The sequence below is a fragment of the Perognathus longimembris genome, chromosome 24, assembly GCF_023159225.1.
Source record: "Perognathus longimembris pacificus isolate PPM17 chromosome 24, ASM2315922v1, whole genome shotgun sequence".
NCBI classification, from domain to species: domain Eukaryota; kingdom Metazoa; phylum Chordata; class Mammalia; order Rodentia; family Heteromyidae; genus Perognathus; species Perognathus longimembris.
This window is the reverse complement of record NC_063184.1, coordinates 6250429-6269527: the sequence shown is the minus strand read 5'-3', so window position 1 is coordinate 6269527 and position 19099 is coordinate 6250429. Positions and strand designations below refer to the sequence as shown.

Here is a 19099-nt window from a genome sequence, read left to right as displayed (position 1 = left end):
TCTTAAAGAAAACATCATTTCTTTTGCTGAGTGGCTGGCACAGCTCTTTTCCTTTGCTTTCTTTGTTATTGCTGAATGATGTATATTGAAAGCAAGAGCCTACGACACATGTGGCTATCTTCAATCCTTTGTTTTACAAAGCCACCATATCAACCTCAGGTCTGCCTTATCATGAAAGTGGTTGTCTATGCAATGGGGCTTGTAGGTGCCATGGCCCACACCGGATGCATGCTGAGACTCACCTTCTGTGATAACAATGTCGCTGACCATTACATGCGTGACATACCTCCTCTCCTGAAGCTCTCTTGCATGAGCACCTCCATCAACGAGCTGGTGGTTTTCAGTGTGGTAGGGGTCAATGTTATAGGGTCTAGCCTTATCATCTTTACTTATGATGTCCTAATAACCTCCAACATTGCCTGCATCCATTCTGCAGAGGACTAACACAAAGCTTTCAATACCTGCGGCTCTCACCTGATTGCTATTTCTCTTTTCTTTGGAGCATCAGCATACATGTATCTTAAGCCTTCGTCCACTGGATCTTTGGGTGTAGATAAGGTAGCTGAAGTTTTTATACCATTGTGGGCCCAATATTGAATCCTTTCATCTACAGTTTGAGGAACAAAGATGTACTCATTTCTGTGAGAATGACTTTGAAGAAAATGGTTCTTGCCTAAATGGAAACTGTTTTTCTTATAGATATCGAATCTTTATTAGTTACTCTTAGACATATGTAGTGATTTGTAATAAGGCACACAAAATAGAAATGTTTTGAAATTAGAGAAAATAAAATTAATTTCATAAATCAGTTCACCAAGCCATTGGGAGGATGAATTTAAGACTTTTCTCAAGAAAGTAAAGTGAAAAACAGTTCAATCTGTCATTCTGTACTTTATTTTTAGAGGTTGTATGTTTTGAAATAGTATCTAGCTATAGAGCCATGCTATATTCCAATTTATGATATCCTGTCTTAATTTTTTTAATTGCTCAAATTACAGCACTCTGACTGACTTACAATAACTTAAGTAGAAACATTAGCATGATATGAATCCAGAAATGGCTTGTTAGTGAGTTGTTGTTGTTCTTTTTTTTTTTAACTAAGACATATTTAGCATGTATTTGTTGCTATTCCTTTAGGATAGTGATTTTGGTAGTCTTAGAATTCATCATTTATTAATTCATCATTAATATTAATTAATAAAACCTGATTGTTTTGGAGGGTTTTTTTTTTCAAATTTTAATTCTCAAACTGATGTACAGAGAGGTTACAGTTTCATACGTTAGGCATTGGATACATTTCTTGTACTGTTTTTTTTTTTTTTTTTTTTTTTTTGGCCAGTCCTGGGCCTTGGACTCAGGGCCAGAGCACCTTCCCTGGCTTCTTCCCTCTCAAGGCTAGCACTCTGCCACCTGAGCCACAGCGCCCCTTCTGGCCGTTTTCCATATATGTGGTGCTGGGGAATCGAACAGAGAGCAAGATCTCTTGCCACTAGGCCATATTCCCAGCCCCTCTTGTACTGTTACCTTGTCCCTCATACCCCCCTCCCGTCCCTCATAACCCCCTCGCTCCTCCCCCTCTCCCTTTCCCTGCCCCCGGAGGTGTTCAGTTCACTTGCACCAAACAGTTTTGCAAGTATTGCTTTTGTAGTTGTCTTTTTTTACCCAGAGTCTCTCAAATTTGGTATTCCCTTTCAATTTCTTACTTCCAATACCAGTATACATGGTTTCCAGTATACTCAGATAAGATAAAGCTGGACAAATTGTGCTGCGATGAACATTGTTGTGCTGGTGGCATTACTGTGATTTTGTTTGTGGTCTTTTGGATAGATACCCAAAAGTTGGGCTGCTGGGTCATAGGGGAGTTCTATATTTAGCCTTCTGAGGAATCTCCATACTGCTTGCCAGAGTGGCTGAACCAGCTTACATTCCCACCAACAATGAAGTAGGGTTCCTTTTGGCCACATCCCCTCCAACAATTGTTATTGTTAGTTTTCTTGATATAGGACATTCTTACTGGGGTGAGATGGAATCTCAATGTTGTTTTGATTTGCATTTCTTTTATGGCCAGTGATGTAGAGCATTTTTTCATATGTCTCCTGGCCATTCTCATTTCCTCATCAGAGAAGTCTCTTTTTAAGTCTCTAGCCAACTGTTTGATGGGGATATCTGTTCTTTGCGGTTTTGTTTTGGAATAGGGTAATTTTTTTAGTTCTGCATATATTTTAGATCTGAGGCCTTTGTCCGTTGAATGGCCGATAAAGATCTTCTCCCAGTCCGTGGGCTTTCTGTTTATCTTGCGAGCTATGTCCTTTGCCATGCAGAAGCTCTGCAGTTTGATGCAGTCCCATTTGTCCAACCTTTCTTTGATTTGTAGCCTTTCTGGGTCATTGTTAAGGAAGTTCCGTCCTGCTCTAAGGAGCCCAAGTGTTTCTCCTACTCCTTCCTTTAGTGTTTTCAGGGTATCTGTTTTAATTTCAAGGTCTTTGATCCATTTGGAATTGATTTTGGTGCATGTGTTGAACCAGTTTTGCCAGCACCCATTTTTAAAGAGGCTGTCTTTCTTCCATCCTATTTTCTTAGCTCCTTTATCAAACATCAAGTAGGCAGAGTGCTGTGGGTTCATTTCTGGGTCTTCAATTCTCTTCCATTGGTCTTCAGGCCTGTTCCGGTGCCAATACCAAGCTGTTTTTATTACTATAGCTTTATAATACAACTTGAAATTGGGTATTGTAATTCCTCCAGCACTGTTCTTTCTGCTTAGGATTGTTTTTGCTATTCTGGGTCTTTTATTGTTCCATATAAATTTCTGGAATGCTTCCTCTATTTCATTAAAAAAATTGTGTTGCGATATTAACGGGTATTGCATTGAATTTGTAGATAGCCTTTGGCAATATTGCCATTTTGATTATATTAATCCTCCCAATCCAGGAGCATGGGAGGTTTTTCCATTTCCTTAGTACTGCCTTAATTTCATTTTTCATGTTTTTAAATTCTCATCATAGAAGTCTTTCACTTCTTTCATTAAGGTAATTCCTAAGTATTTTATGTTTTGTGAGGCTATTGCAAAAGGAGTTTCTTTACTGATTTCAGCCTCTGCATTTGGGTCATTAGTGTATAGAAATGCCATTGATTTTTTAGAGTTTATTTAATATCCTGCAACTTTGCGAAAGTTTTGGATCAGCTCTAGTAGCTTGGGGGTAGAGTCAATGGGGTGCTTTAGGTATAGAATCATGTCATCTGTGAAGAGAGAAAGTTTAACTTCATCTTTTTGTATCTGGTTCCCCTTTATATTTTCTTCTTGTCTAATTGCTCTGGCTAGGAATTCTAGGACTATGTTGAAGGAAGGGGAGAGGGCGGACATTCCTGTCTTGCTCCTGATTTTAAAGGGGATGGCTTTAGTTTTTCACCATTTAGAATTTTACTTGCTGTTGGTTTGTCATAGACTGCATTTATTATATTCAGTAGTGTTCCCTGGAATCACTTTTTTTCCAGGGCTTTTAGCATAAATGGATGCTGGATTTAATCAAATGCCTTTTCCACATCTAGAGATATAACCATGTGGTTCTTTACCTTGCTCCAGTTGATGTGGTTGATTACATTAATTGACTTGCTTACATTGAACCCAGTTTGATCATGGTATATGATTTTTTTTGATGACCTGTTGAAGTTGGTTGGCCAGAATTTTGTTGAGAATTTTTGCATCTATGCTAATCAGGGAAATTGGTCTATAGTTCTCTTTCCATGATGAGTCCTTGCCTGGTTTTTGGATGAGGGTTACACTGGCTTCATAGAATGTGTCTGGTAGTGAACTTTCTCTTTCAATTTCATTGAAGAGTTTGAGAAATATTGGTGTGAGTTCTGTTTTGAAGGCCTTGTAGATTTTTGCTGTGAATCTGTCTGGACCTGGACTTTTCTTGGATGGGAGATCACTTATTGCCATTTCTATTTCAATGCTGGATATGGGTCTGTTCAGAAGGTTTATGTCTTCATGGTTCAGTGTGAGGATATCAATTTTTTTTCTAGGAAATCATCCATTTCTTCCAGGTTCTCGAATTTGTTGGCATAAAAGTTTGCAAAATTGTCTTTCATTGGGTTCTGAAGTTTGGTTGTTTCTGTGGTGATGTTACCTGTTTCATCTCTGATCATGTTTATCTGGGTTCGCTGCTTTTGTTTTTTGGTCAGGTTTGCTAGGGGGCTGTCTATCTTGTTAGTTTTTTCTTCAAAGAACCAACTCTTTGTTTTGTTAATTCTTTCGGTGTTTGTTTTTTTTTTTGGTCTCTAATTCATTTAATTCTGATTTGATTTTAATTATTTGCTTCTGTCTATTGCCTTGGGGTTTGGCTTGTTGTTCTCTTTTAGGAGATTAAGGTGCTTCCTTAAGTTGTTGAGTTGCTGTTTCTCCAGTTTGTTCATGTAGGCACTCAGAGATATAAATTTCCCTCTGAGTACGCCTTTGCTGTGTCCCAAAGGAGCTGGTACTTCGTGTACTCATCTTGGTTGAATTCCATAAACACTTGAATTTCTGTTCTAATTTCTTCAATGACCCACTGATGGTTCAGCAGTGTGTTGTTTAGTCTCCATATATTGTAGAATTTTCTGTGGTGGTTGTTTGAGTTGAGCTCTACTTTTATTCCATTGTGGTCTGAGAGAATGAGGGAATGGTTTTGATATTTCTGAATTTGTACAGATTTTCTTTGTGCCCTAAGATGTGATCTATTTTGGAGAATGTTTCATGTGCTGCCAAAAAGAATGTGTGTTCAGTTGTTGCTGGATGGAATATTCTGTAGATATCAGTTAAGTCTATTTGGTCTATGCAGTTGCTTAGTTTTGTGGTTTCTTTATTCAGTTTTTGTCGCGTTGATCTGTCCAGAGGTGATAGTGGAGTGTTAAAGTCCCCAACTATCAATGTGTTTGGGTCTATTAGTATTTTTAGAGTCAGTGTTAAAATCCCCAACTATCAATGTGTTTTATTCTATTAGTATTTTTAGAGTCAGTAGTGTTTGTTTGATGAAGTTGGGTGCTCCTATATTTGCCATAAAACTTCTTATAAAATCAATATTCTATAATGGCCATGCACAAGTAATTTGGAGAGAAGAGATAGAACCAAAGGGGAAAACTCATTTTTGTACATCTAATATGAAAAACAAACCCATTTCAGAGAATAAAATAATGAGTGACCATTGCAATTCTATTAGGAGTTTAGAAAGAAAGAGGGGAAGTTTTCAAGCACAAAACTACTTTTATTTGTGAATAGAAAGACTCTAGAACCATTATTGGGGTAAAAGGGCTTCATGAGCTCTCCCAAAATGGGATAAAGCTTAATTTGTGTAGTATTAAATAACTATTCTGAGGGCATGCTAGCCTGGGAATAATTAAAGCAAGACTTTTTTCTGAGGTCTTTTAAGTTATTTCTCTTATGGATTTTTAGATGGTAGATCCTATTATGTCAGATGAAAGATTTACAATAATTTGAAAGAAACACTCAGTGTGTTTTCCTAGATTGTGGCAATATGTTTTATAGAAGATTATGTGATATTGCCTATCCTTTCAGCAAACAAGCAAAGGATTACAACTGTGTGTCTTTCCCAGAAAATGAGTTTGCACAAATTGCCTAAAATATGCTTACTATTCCTTTTAGGAAGTATTGAGGTGACTCTTTGTTTGGTCATAGTACTGTATTCATTATATTTGTTGTTCATGAGATATTCTCATACAATGTTGGTCAAATAGCTAGATGTTTGCTACTAGCAGAGAAGCTGGGAGATTCTCTGGTTTGTGTAACAATCTGTAATCATTAAAAACTTATGGAAACTGCCAGTTACTATTTCAAAGGTTTTAATGATAGTTTCTAATGAATTTTTCTCAGATAAAGAAACAATTAAAAAATAACCCAATAAGGTGTTTTTAAAAACATGATTTCTATGGATATTGTTTTTGTTTCATGAAAACACAATTTAAAATTTTTACTGTTGTTGTATTTAGCACATTACCCACTGCAACTTTATGTGATTCCCATCCTGAAAAAATACTATTTACATAAAATTTTGAGTATCAAAATTTCCTTTTGGTCTTTCTTTATGTATTTGTACTTATTAACATTACAAAACAAGGAACACAACCTGAGAAAATCATATTAAGTGAAGTAAGCCAGACCCAAAGAAACACAGCTCCATGGTTCCCCTCAATTGTAACAATTAGTATATGTCCAGGATAGTCCTAACAGAGGATCACAATAGATCAATCGCTACTTACATAGGACCATATAAAATGATGATAATCAAAATGAACTCCAACATAAGGCAACAAGAGTTTTTGTTCTTGTTTTTAATGCACAGTATGCCATTCTTTCTTTTGTCTTCCTTTTCCCCCTTTTACTTATCCCCCATTGTCACTGTTTTTTAATCTGTGACCCTCTGTTTTATATAGATACATTTATCTGATTTGGGGAAGGGAAGGGAAATGACAAAATGGTGGGGAAAAAAGGACAAAGAGTGAAGGAATGCCACAGCAATATACACCAATTCCTAGGTTTGAAATGAACTTTATAATTTGGGGAGAGGGGAGTCATAGAGGAGAGAAAGTGGGAGAAAAATGAGGAAAGAGGTAACAATGTTCGACAAGAAATGTACTCATGGGGGCTGGGAATGTCGCTTAGTGGTAGAGTGCTTGCCTAGCAAGCATGAAGCCCTGGGTTTGATTCCTCAGTACCACATAAACAGAAAAAGCCTGAATCTGTGCTGTGGCTCAAGAGGTAGAGTGCTAGCCTTGAGCTAACGGACGACTAGAAGGAGATAAGTTTACCTTGAAAATATGCTAGCTGAAGCAAAGTATATCTCAATGCTAAAGCTGCAAGCACAGAGCCATGGGATTTCTGATCAACTGATTGTCTTGCAGAGGGATTTGCTTAGGGAAGCTTTAACATCTTTGCTCCTCAAGCTGTAGATTAAAGGGTTCATCATAGGAACCACAACTTTGTAAAACACAGAGGAGATCTTCCCCTCATCCAGAGACCCAGGAGTGGAAGGTTTGAGATACATAAAGCACAGGATCTGACAAACAGAGATACAGCAGTTACATGAGAGCTGCAGTTAGTAAAGGCTTTGAATCTACCCTTGGTAGATTTTATCTTGAGGATGCTGAAAACAATGAATGCATAAGAGATAAAGAGGTTGGTACTGGGCAAAATGATGTCTTTGGTCCCTCCACCAAGAACCTCTATCTTGGTGGCATAGGTGCTGGTGCAGGAGAGCTTGAGCATTGCCATAACTTCACAGAAAAATGATTGGTGTTGTGTGCATCACAGAAGGTCAGACGAGACAAATCCTGTTTCAAGCAGAGAATCAGTGAACCCCACAAAGTATGAAGCAAATACAAAGTAGGAACACACTTTAGGGGACATGGCAGTTTTGTAGGGAAGTGGGTTACAGATGGCCATATAGTGGTCATAAGCCATTGCTGGCCATATGTAGCATTCAGTAATGACAAAGAAACCAAAAAGTAAAGCTGAGTCATACATCCTGCATAAGAGATGGCATTCTTTCTCAGAATAAAGTTCATCAACATTTTGGTAGAATAGCAAAAGCCTGTGAGAGACAAATTGAAGAGGAAAAAGTACATGGGCATGTAAAGGTGTGAATTCATTGGAATTAGAATGATCAAAAGCATATTTCCCCCAGGCAGTGACTAAATATATTACTAGGAACAGAATGAACACGGGGATCTGCAAATCAGACTGGTCTGCTAAACCCACCAGAATAAATTCAATCACAAGTGATTTATTTACAAGATCCATTCTTCTAGATCATTCTTCTCTAAGAGAATATGTGGACACATAAACAAGTGAAATAAGAAGACATTTAGATATTCATAGAAAATAGCCACCCACAAATACTAGGTCCATTCTGTGAATGTCAGGAATGCACCCAGTCCATAAATCCTGTCTTTAATTCTGTTTTCTATGGTAATATCAAACAACGTAGTGTTTTTCTTATTATAGTCTTAAACACAATATAGTTAAAAACATCACCCACAGCCTACACAACAAAGCTCGGTGTTTTCATATGGTAGACAAGAGCATGGAACTGGATGGAGCTGCCATTTTCTCATCTTATCATCTCATTGCTTCAACCCTCTCTTCAGTAGTAAATCAGAGACAGAAATCCCAGCAACCATTTGCTAAAATCGGAGACTGACCATAATGTACTGGTGTTGTATGTACAAAAGCTGCTTCTAAGTGATTCTTAGAATGCTGATTAGGTACCCCATGTCATAGTAAAATATGCAACTGTAGACGATCGCAACTTCTGTCTGCAGAGAGAGATCTGCTGTTTAAAACCCTGTACTTCTTGGATTTTCTGACGGAACTCTCAATTTTTTGCTCAGAAGACTCTTACACCTGTTTTACTTGAATACCACCATTGCATCAATTATATTTCTAGTTCTCTGAATTTTTTTTTTTTTTGGCCAGTCCTCAGCCTTGGACTCAGGGCGTGAGCACCATCCCTGGCTTCTTCCCCCTCAAGGCCAGCATTCTGACACCTGAGCCACAGCGCCACTCCTGGCCGTTTTCCATATATGTGGTGCTGGGGAATCGAACCAAGAGCTTCATGTGTAGGAGGCAAGCACTCTTGCCACTAGGTCATATTCCCAGCCCCTGAATTTTTTTAAAAATATAAAAAATAGGACATGAAACAGAGACCAAAAAGCATAACAATGAAAAAGCAAACAAGCAAACACTTCATGATCTCTTCTACATGTGTTACCTTCAAAAATATCATTCACCAAAGCAGAGAGTAGATTGTTACCATGAACAGTGAGAGAGAAAAATCTGGTGATTTAATTTTGGCCAAGGCATAAAAAAGGTTCAATTTTACACACAATTATTTAATGTAACTAACAAATACCTGTTAACCATAATGACCTATACCATATTTTGTAACTAGAAATTGCGGAGGTACATTTTAAGTTTATCTTCTCAGTATATGTGTGCTCACATATTAAAAACACAGGGGTAGGCCTACAAGTGATGGACATATTCATTAGATATTATATTAGATCATTTTGCACAATTTATTTTGGAAAAAATGACAATATGATCTACATATATTATCTCTAATGTTAATTATATCTTAAGTTGGTAAATAGACAGATTAGTTGTTAACATAAATAAATTTTTAAAACGTATCCTCTTGGGAAGGGAAAACTTTGTTCCTGCTTATAATGGTGATTTATCACTGTGGTCCTGGCTTATAGGGCATAACTTGTATCTCAGGTTTTCTTCTTCAGATTCGAAGATGAGGCATAAATATTCATCTACCTGTGCTACTGGTCAGAATTTCTCATGAAACTGTGTGGGTGTCTAAACAGATGTGGGAAACAAAGAGCTTTGTAATAAATGAAATATTTGCAACCTAAGGGCCACTAGAGTGGAGCTTCACATGAGTTTAAAGACATAATGCAATTTAAAAGATGACTCAATCTCATGTCAGTGAAAAACTAGATTTACTAAGACCACAAGGCTATTGGATTTACTCGGTAGTATATAATGTGTCTTTTGTGCACTAGGGATCATTATTATGCTGACATATTAGATTCTCTTTTAGGGATTGTACATCATTTGTATTGGATCAATTGTTGCATCTCCCTATCATTTTGGTCTCTTAAGGGATATCTATTTTTTATTTAGCTCTTTTACTCTTTGTTTGCCTATCATTAATAGGAATGGTGACATCTATATTCACGGAGTTATGTTTTACACATTTTCAAAATGTAGATAAACTTACTTCACATATATTTTTTAACCTGAGACATGTCTGAAATCAATTTTATTGGTCTTTATCACTTCTAAAGCTTTATATAACACTTAATGTATCCTGAATATTTTATCCAATATGCAAATATTATAAGAGTAAAGCCAGAAAAGTTGCAAGTCCTGTTAAGAAAGAATGAGGGTTATCCCCTCATCCCAAAACCAGGCAGGGACTCATCACGGAACGAGGACTATAGACCGATCTACCTGATGAACATAGACGCAAAAATTCTCAACAAAATTCTGGCCAATCGACTTCAACAGGTCATCAAAAAAACCATACACCACGATCAAACTGGATTCATCCCAGGGATGCAAAGTTGGTTTAATATACGCAAGTCAATTAATGTAATCAACCACATCAACCGGAGCAAGCTAAAGAACCACATGGTTTTATTTCTGGAAGTGGAGAAAGTGGTCGATAAAATCCAGCACCCATTTATGCTAAAAGCCCTGGAAAAACTGGGATTCCAGGGAACATTCCTGAATATAATCAAGGCAGTTTATGACAAACCAACAGCAAGCATAACTCTAAATGGGGAAAAACTAAAGCCATATCCTTTAAAATCAGGAACAAGGCAGGGATGTCCACTCTATCCCCTGCTCTTCAACATAGTACTAGAATTCCTAGCCAGAGCAATCAGGCAAGAAGAAAATATAAAGGGGATCCAAATAGGAAAAGATGAAGTTAAACTTTCTCTCTTCGCAGATGACATGATCCTATACCTAAAGAATCCCATAGACTCCACCCCCAAGCTACTAGAGCTGATCCAAAACTTTGGCAAAGTTGCAGGATATAAAATAAACCTTCAAAAATCAACGGTCTTTCTCTATGCTAATGACCCGAACACCGAGGCTGAAATCAGGAAAGCAACTCCCTTTGTAATAGCCCCCAAAAACATAAAATACCTAGGAATAACCTTCACCAAACAAGTGTTTCTGACATGGTTTCTCAAATCCATCATGGTACCTCTGTTGCTAAGTGCCTCCTTTAATGTGTGTTGGGGGGGAGTGTAAGATTTACTATAAGATATTTTCATATACACAAATAAATATAAAAATTTTGCCCAAAGAATTTTAATGCTGCACAATGCCTATTACCACATAGTGATTTGCAGGTCAGACTTCACATATCTATGAATTACTGCTGTTAAAATATAGTCATCATATTCCTTCTAAGTGGATGATGAAGAGCAAACAGTAGAAACAAATTTCTTATTTTTTCAAATGACAATAACAAATTTAAATAAAACACTGCAAGCCTTTGAAAGAAACAAATTCATCCTGAAAGTATTTGATTATAAGATCATTAACTTTCAGAATTAAAAGCTACAATAGCAATAAATAAGAAATAAAATATTCCTTTATGTATATACATATTCATATATGTTAAATGGGTGAAATGAAATATACTGCTGATAAAAATTGGCAAAATACCTTAGAATATATTCAAGTAATCATTACTATAATAAGAAACAATGGTATTTCCAATTCAACTGATGTGAACATAGAGATTGTATATCTGTAGCTACAGAGAGATACTTCCTGATGAAAACTCTTTCTAATCAATGTTTTTCTCTCCACAACTTTGATATCTGTATTCTTGAAAATGTGGATTAGAAATTTCCTCATGGGAATTACAATGGAATGAAAGAAAGAAAAGAGTTCCTTCTCATTCGTGGAGAACTTGTGTGACATATACAAATGCACATGTTCCAAAGAACAGGAAAACAGCAATTATGTGGGAGACACAGGTGTTGAAGATTTATATCTGCCTTTACAGGAGCTAGTGGAGAAATGGCTGGAAAGAACGAAGGCATAATTGATGAGAATGATGAGAATGAACTGAGGACTACTGTCTCCACCACATGCATCCCACATCACCTTGATATAAATACTGCTGCAGGACATCTTTAGCAAGAGAGCATGTCGCAGAAATAGTCATTGATGGTGTTTGTTTCACAGAAGTTCAGTCTCCACATGGACCCACAAAAACTCAATAACCCCACCAACAAATGGGATAAAGACTTAAAGGGATATTTCTTAAAGGAAGAAAAAAGAATGGCCAATAGACACATGAAGAGATATTTTCCACCTCTGGCCATAAAAGAAATGGAAATTAAAACAACATTGGGATTTCACCTTAACCCAGTTAGAAAAGCCATTATCAATTAAACTAATAATAAAAAAAATGATGGCAGGGATTTGTCCAAAAGAGAACATTACTACACTGTTGGTGGGAAAGGAAACTTTGGAAAGCAGCATGGAGGTTCCTCAAAGAGTAAACATACAGCTTCCCTATTTCCCAGCAATCCCACCCCTGGAAATATACCCCAAAGGGCATAAACAAGGCCACACTAAAGCTACCAGCACAAACATGTTCATTGCAGCATTAGTTTCCATAGCTATGATATGGAATTTGCCCAGATGCCCATTGGTAAAAATAGATAAATGATTCAAGAGAATGTGAGATATCTATCTATCTATCTATGAATTCCATGCTTCCATCAGAAAGAATGGTATTTCCCCATTCACAGGGAAAGGAAAGACTGGGATAAAAGTATATTAAACAAAGCAAGCCAGACCCAAAGAAACATAGACTGCATGGTTTCACTCATTGGTGATAAGAGTTCAATAGTTATGTGCATATGATTATATTACATGATATATTACATGATGCTTATTGAAATGAACTCCAAGAAATGAAAACAAGAGGATTATTTTTAGTATGTTGTTTACAGATAATTCTTTCCCTTTTTGTTCATTTTGTTTATTTTCTGTCATCAATATTTTCAATTCTGTATCCTGTGTCTTGTGTATAACTTTCTCTGATTTGGAGATGAGAAGGGAAATCACAGAAATGGTGAGGCAAGGGATGAACCAATGCACCATCTATACCAGACTCTATATTGGAAACAAACTTTACAGCTTGGAGAATGGGAGTCAGGGAAGGGGAAAATAGCTGTAAATAAGGGAAAGGAAAGAACCATTCAGAAAGAAATGTACTCATGACCTCATATGTAACTGTAAGCCCTCTGTAAATCACCTTCACAATAAATTTTTAAGGAATATCAATTCAATAAAGAAATCACCAAAAATTTGCCAATCTCAAGAGAGAAAAATCTCACCCTCCTGTAAGAGGCATAAAGAACAGGATCCAAGGAGAAACATAAAAGAAAAACATACAAGAGACTGTGGAAGTAACCAGAAGTCTTCCATCAAGAAAAGGCCCAAGATCAGATGGAGTCTCAGCCCAATTCCTTCCATATCTTTCTGAATGACACATTATCTTTCTGTCTTATGGAAGTGTAGAATTCCATTGTTTCCAGTCTTGAGCCACTTGTTCCTTGAGTGACTGCTGGCTACAGAGAGATTCTTAGTTTGTTGCCTGTGGCTATACAAGCCTCACATATGTATACACAAGGCCAACACATGTGCTGATCCAGTATTTGCTGTCACAGACCTTCTTCCTCTAGGAACACACTGGCAGCCATCTTCCCTGGACACTGTGATCAGCTATCCCAGGGTGCTATAAGTTGCGAATGATCCTTGTTTTTCCAGCACCCAGATATTAAGGAGGTAAAACTTGAGATAAAGAACTCCAATATGAATAACAAAAACAAGGAAATGATTTGTTTAGGCAGTAACTTCCTGTTTAAATTTCCAATTAGCTCAGTAAATAAGAGCAAATATTGACCAAGAGGATTGCATTCAACTTAAAACCTTTAGCACAACAAAGTAAACAATCACTAGACTGAATCTATGGTTTCAGGATCATCATTGTTTCCTTAGGCAATAGTCAATGGATATGTTTGTGAAGGCCTCTGGACCTGGAATTCTTTTTGAGACTTCATTGAATCAACCACCAATATTCTCCAATGGTTTTGGACAATGGGTGTGTGAATTTACCATCTGGATATGATCTTTGTTTGAAATCTCACTGGCACGGGTTTGTGGGTGTTTTTTTGTTTGTTTTGTTTTGTTTTGTTTTGTTTTTTTGGTGGTGGGGGGAGCTTTTACTGTGCACTTGAAATGGAATACTCAGATGAAATCCAGTTGCATCTTCCCAAATGCTTTCATGCAAATATTTTCTTAACACAGACACTGGACCAAATACATCAAAGATAAATTCATCCCAGGGGCATCACTATCTGTCCTCCCTAAGGAAATCACAGCACCTGCCATGATGAAGGACAGTCCGCAAACATGTTCTCCAACTGATGTTTTTCTCCTGGATGCAAGGCCACAGCTGCAGAGCCCCAGGAAAGGGTTTTACACATTCTTCCTGGAGATTCACAAGAGTCTTCAATGAAAGTTGGGCTACAGTGTACATGTCTGTTAATAAAAAGACACACACACACACACACACACACACACACAACTATATGTGAATATATCTATCTGACACTGTGGGCCTCACTTCCAGCCAGGATTTCAGCTTGACAGATGCTTCAGGGATGTGCCTTTTGATTTTTCCACTCCTTCAGCTTCTCCTCCCTGTTGGGTCCTTAGCTAGCACTAGCTGCTTTTCCACCATGAAGCACCAAGCACACATAGAGGGAGATGTGATTATTGCTGGGTTTTTCCCTCTCTATACTTTGGGAACAGATGAGCTTAACAACGATGCTCCTGAGCATAAAAAGAACAATTGGTAAGTAACTCATCATTTTATTTCCACTTACTGATTTGTGCTCAGGATGGGCCATGTCTAGGGGAAGTCTAGTTGCACACATGAATGCTCTTATCCTGGTCTCGCATTCCTATGCAAGAGAAACACAGTGGGTTCATCATTTCACTTTGCATCTACTTTTGAGTGATTTTCTGCTTACTAGTAGGAGAGGACTCTGGTTTCCTTCCATGTAGCTCTTCTTTTCTCCAATGGTAAGATCTTCATGATTTTTACTTCAGTCTTACTCCCCTTTTGTTTTGGTAGAACCTCCCCTTTGCTTTATTGACCACTGCTACTGTGTTTTCCTACTCTATTTATTTTTCATTTTCTTACTTTAAGTCTTATTATAAAGGTGATGTATAGAAAGGTTACAGTTACCTAAGTCAGGTAATGAGTCCATTTCTCTTTGAACAATGTTCCCCCTCCCTCATTTTTTCCTGCTTCATGACCTCCCAACACCCCTCCCTCCATGTTGTGAAGTTCAATTCCAAATGAGTTTCACTATTGAATTGTTTCACCCTTTCTCCCACTACTTCTCCTTGATTCTTTCATTCCTTTTACTAATCTGAGGTTTGTTATTTCTAGTTCCTTGAAAGGCAACGCAAATTCTATCGTTCAGTATCTGTCCTCTTGAGTTAAGCAAAGATTGTTACAGTTTCCTATGTTTTCCATATCTATAGTTTTTTTTCATTAATTTATTTATTCTGCTATTTTCCATTTTCAGAATTTTATTGTAAAGATGATGTTTTAGAGGGTTTTCAGTTACATAGCGAAGCTAATGGGTACATTTCTTCTTGACCAGTGTCACTCCCTCCCTCATTCTCTCAGTTTTTCCCCTCCTGACTTCTCTCTTTGCCAATCTATATAGTTTATTTCCACAAAAGTGTCGCATAGATACCACTGCTGATTTGGATCACCATTGTCTCACCCACTCTGTGCTTCCCATTCCCCACTCCAAATGTGATAACCTGACACAAGAGAGAGCATAAAGAAATCAATGAAAGTGAGAAGAGTGAATAAATCAAAGAAAAAAGGAAAGGAATAAAAGAAAGAAAAAAGAACAACAGACAACAAGAGGGGGAAAGGAGAACAACAAAAAGTACATTAAAACAAAACCACATTTCTGATTCCTTGAGATGCAGTGCAAGTTCTTTAGTTCAGTATCTGTCCTCTTGTTTTAAAGAAAGGTTACAGTTTCCTTTTATTTCTCCTTGTTTTATATCCTTATGGTTTTCATTTTCATTTGTTCCAGAGGTCTCTTTATTTCTTGAAATTTGTCTTGAAAAAACAATTCACTTTACCACATATTAATCATGTAATTAATTAGAAAACTTTTAGTTTTATTTTACTATTTAATTATAGTTGATGTATAATTCATTTAAATTTCATGTTATGTATATATTTTTTCTGTTAATTTCTAGCTTTACTACAGTGTGTCTGCATGTTCTCAATATGTTTTCAACATTTTAAAAATCTGGTGGCTTTGTGTTCCATCCCATGATTTCTCCTGGAGAACATTACTATGTTGATGAGAGAAGTTTTATTCAGAAGTTGAATGAAATATTCTCTGTTGGTGGGTGTCAGGCTTTCTTAAACCATTGTGAAATTTAATTGTGATGCCTCCTTCTTGAATTTGTCTGCATGATCACTCCATAAAATTTTCAGCTATTATTGTAGTGAGGACTACCTTAAAGTCCACTTAAGACTGTTCAGTGGTTGGATACTGTGCAAATACACATTTAAAATTACTATTTCATCTTGTAAATTGTTCCCTTCATCATTATATTAGAATTATGTCACTTTTTGTTCCTTTGATTAATGTCTATTGGATGTGATGAGTTATATAGATACTTCTGGTTTCTTTTAGATTTCATTTGCATGGACTGCCCTTGCTTATACTCACTGAAGGCCACTGATAGTAAAGTGAGTTTCTTGGAATCACCCTGTCCTTTGGCCTTGAGTTTTTAATTCATTCAGCTACTCTAACTCTTATTGGTAGAACTTCCTGCATTTCTTAGGACAAGCATTATTACTTTTAGGCATTCTCAACCATTAAAAAAAGCCCCAAACATAAATATTTGCGTTCTTAAATACTGTTGTCAACTTTCTTCAAATGGGTTCAATTTTGCTTTCAGGTTACTCCTCCATATGTGTATGTTCAATATCACTATTTTCTTCTGTTTTGAAGTTATCTATAATATGGTAGGCTTCCATTGTAAAGTTTTAGATATGCATGCAGTGTATGTTTAACAAGCTCATTGTCTTATTTGTATTTCCAGCTTGCCTCCATTGTTTCCTTTTTCAAACAATGTGTGAGTATTTCAGATTAATTTCTTTAGATTGCGCACACACAAATACACAACACTGCACATGCAGACATAAAAGAGAAAGAAAAGTACTTTAAGTCTCTTTACTTCTTTGTGTTCTTTTCTGTCCAGGATCTCAATCTAAAAATATTGGAAAAGTGGTAGAGACCACTGCATTTTACTTTGGTATTTTACCATTGTATACCATGATATTTATCATGGAGGACTTGGGATTTCAATGTAAAGTTTGCTCATATTTCCTTCTTCATCTCCTCTGTTGAAGGTATTTCTGTCCATAATGAGTTACTTAGAGTTTCCTGCATCCTTTTAGATAATAAAATAAATAATAATAAAATTCCCTTGCTGATATTTGAGCTCTTGTTTTGGTTGCTAACCCAGGAAGACCTGTTCAATATGTTGGGTCTGTGAGAAGAGCTGGCTATTGAATTTACTTTAAATGAGAGCTTGCTTCTGACAAATGATCTTATTGAGGACTTGTTAGACTGCCTGCCACATAACCATATAGCTTAAAGTAGATGACTCAAAAGATTTTTCACATAAGTAGAGATAGTTCCTCGAAGATAAAGGCAATATAATATTTACTGTCTTATGAAAGTCTATCCCATGTTCAATGGACAATAGGTTATTGTTGTGGTGATTTGAAAATGAAGAATAAGCAAGATCTTTCTCAGCTTAAGTTTCTGAGCCTCACTCAGGGAAAATTCCTTTCATGTCCTTTCCTAATTCTATATACAAGCATAAAACATTACATTTGTATTCTACTTCATTTTGGCATAATGTTTTTTCAAATTCATTGGCAGAAAAGAAAGCATTCAATCCATTAAAGTAATAAGTTTTGATACACTCCTCCTATATTTCTATGCTCATTACACAGGTTTATATTCAAGAACTACCAGTGTATTTTTGGCCTTGACTTTTGCTATTGAAGAGGTCAATGAAAATCCTCATCTTTTACATAATGTGACTCTGGGATTTGATAACTTATGTTAAATATGAAATTTGGGGAGCATTTGAAAATTCCTTTTTTTGCCTCTTTGGGAAATTCAACACTCCAAACTCCACATGCATCGGAGAGAGCAAGTCTACAGCAATACTTACAGGAGCACCAGGAATAACATCTGCCCAGATTGGGACATTTCTGAACCTCTATAGCATTCCACAGGTGAGGGTGGGAGGAGTGGGGTAATATTTAAAAATGTCTAATTGGGTGACATTTCAGGTGTTAGAAGAGGAGAGGAAGAGACTGGATTTATGAACCTATGAAATTTTGAGATATAAAAAACTAAGCATTCAAAGTAATTGGATATCTGTACTCCAATTGTTTGGAAAGGGGGATGGAAAAGTTAGAGCACAAGAAAAGGCTTACTTAAAGTTTTCCATGTTATCAATAATTTAATTTAGAAGTCATGCAATGGAAAGTGACTTTAAAATATAAAGGTATGTGAAGCTCTGTGCTGCTGGTTTACATCTATAAACCTAGGTACTCAGGATACATTTCTAATCAACAAAATGTGTGAAGTAATGTGTGTATCAAGTGGTAGATGATTAGCCTTCCTGATAAAAAGTCAAAAACAGTACGTAAGGCACTGAGTTTATGCCCATATATACTAACACACACAAACACACGCACGAACACACACACACCCACCTATACCCATGTGAAAGCTATTATGTTGAATTCATTCTAGTTCAGAAAGCAAAAAGGGGCATATATTGCCTCATATATGAAAGGTAAACCTATATATGATAATGAAATATGAAGCAGAAAACACACACATGTCTCTCCCTCTCGCTCTATCTCTCTATATATGTATATGTATATGAATAAGGTGTAAAGTATTATATATGTATATATATGTATATATATATATGAGGAATTCCATGGTATAACTTCTTTAATTAACCAACCACATAAAAAATTAACACCAGAAAATAATTAAGCGCATTTTGTCTGCAGGACATAGGTGTTAAGGAAATATGGAAAGCATCAGAGAAATAGGGAGTAGATTGGTGAGCAAATAGAACATAATATTCAATGTATGTATGTCAAAATGCCACTAGGAAAGTCAGGGAATGGGCAAAGTTGATATACATGGGAGGAGTTGATGGAAATAGTGACTAAGATCAAGAGGCATTGTACAAAAAGAACTGATAGCTTGTAAAGTGATTAAAAATACTTTTTCAAAAACTAATAGAAATGCTTATATTCCACCTACTTCAGCTAGTTACTTTATATACTTTATGACTGAGATTATGATGGATTTAAATCTTCTCATTCTGGGAGCATCCATTTTT

At 36.5% G+C, this 19099-nt stretch overlaps 3 pseudogenes; 1 reads left to right on the top strand and 2 right to left on the bottom strand.

The window, feature by feature from the left end:
• The window catches only part of LOC125341306, an 8650-nt pseudogene extending 8053 nt beyond the window's left edge, over positions 1-597 (top strand).
• Positions 1-19099, bottom strand: part of LOC125341298 — a 277271-nt pseudogene that overhangs the window by 253470 nt on the left and 4702 nt on the right.
• LOC125341608 lies at positions 6876-7792 on the bottom strand (annotated as a pseudogene).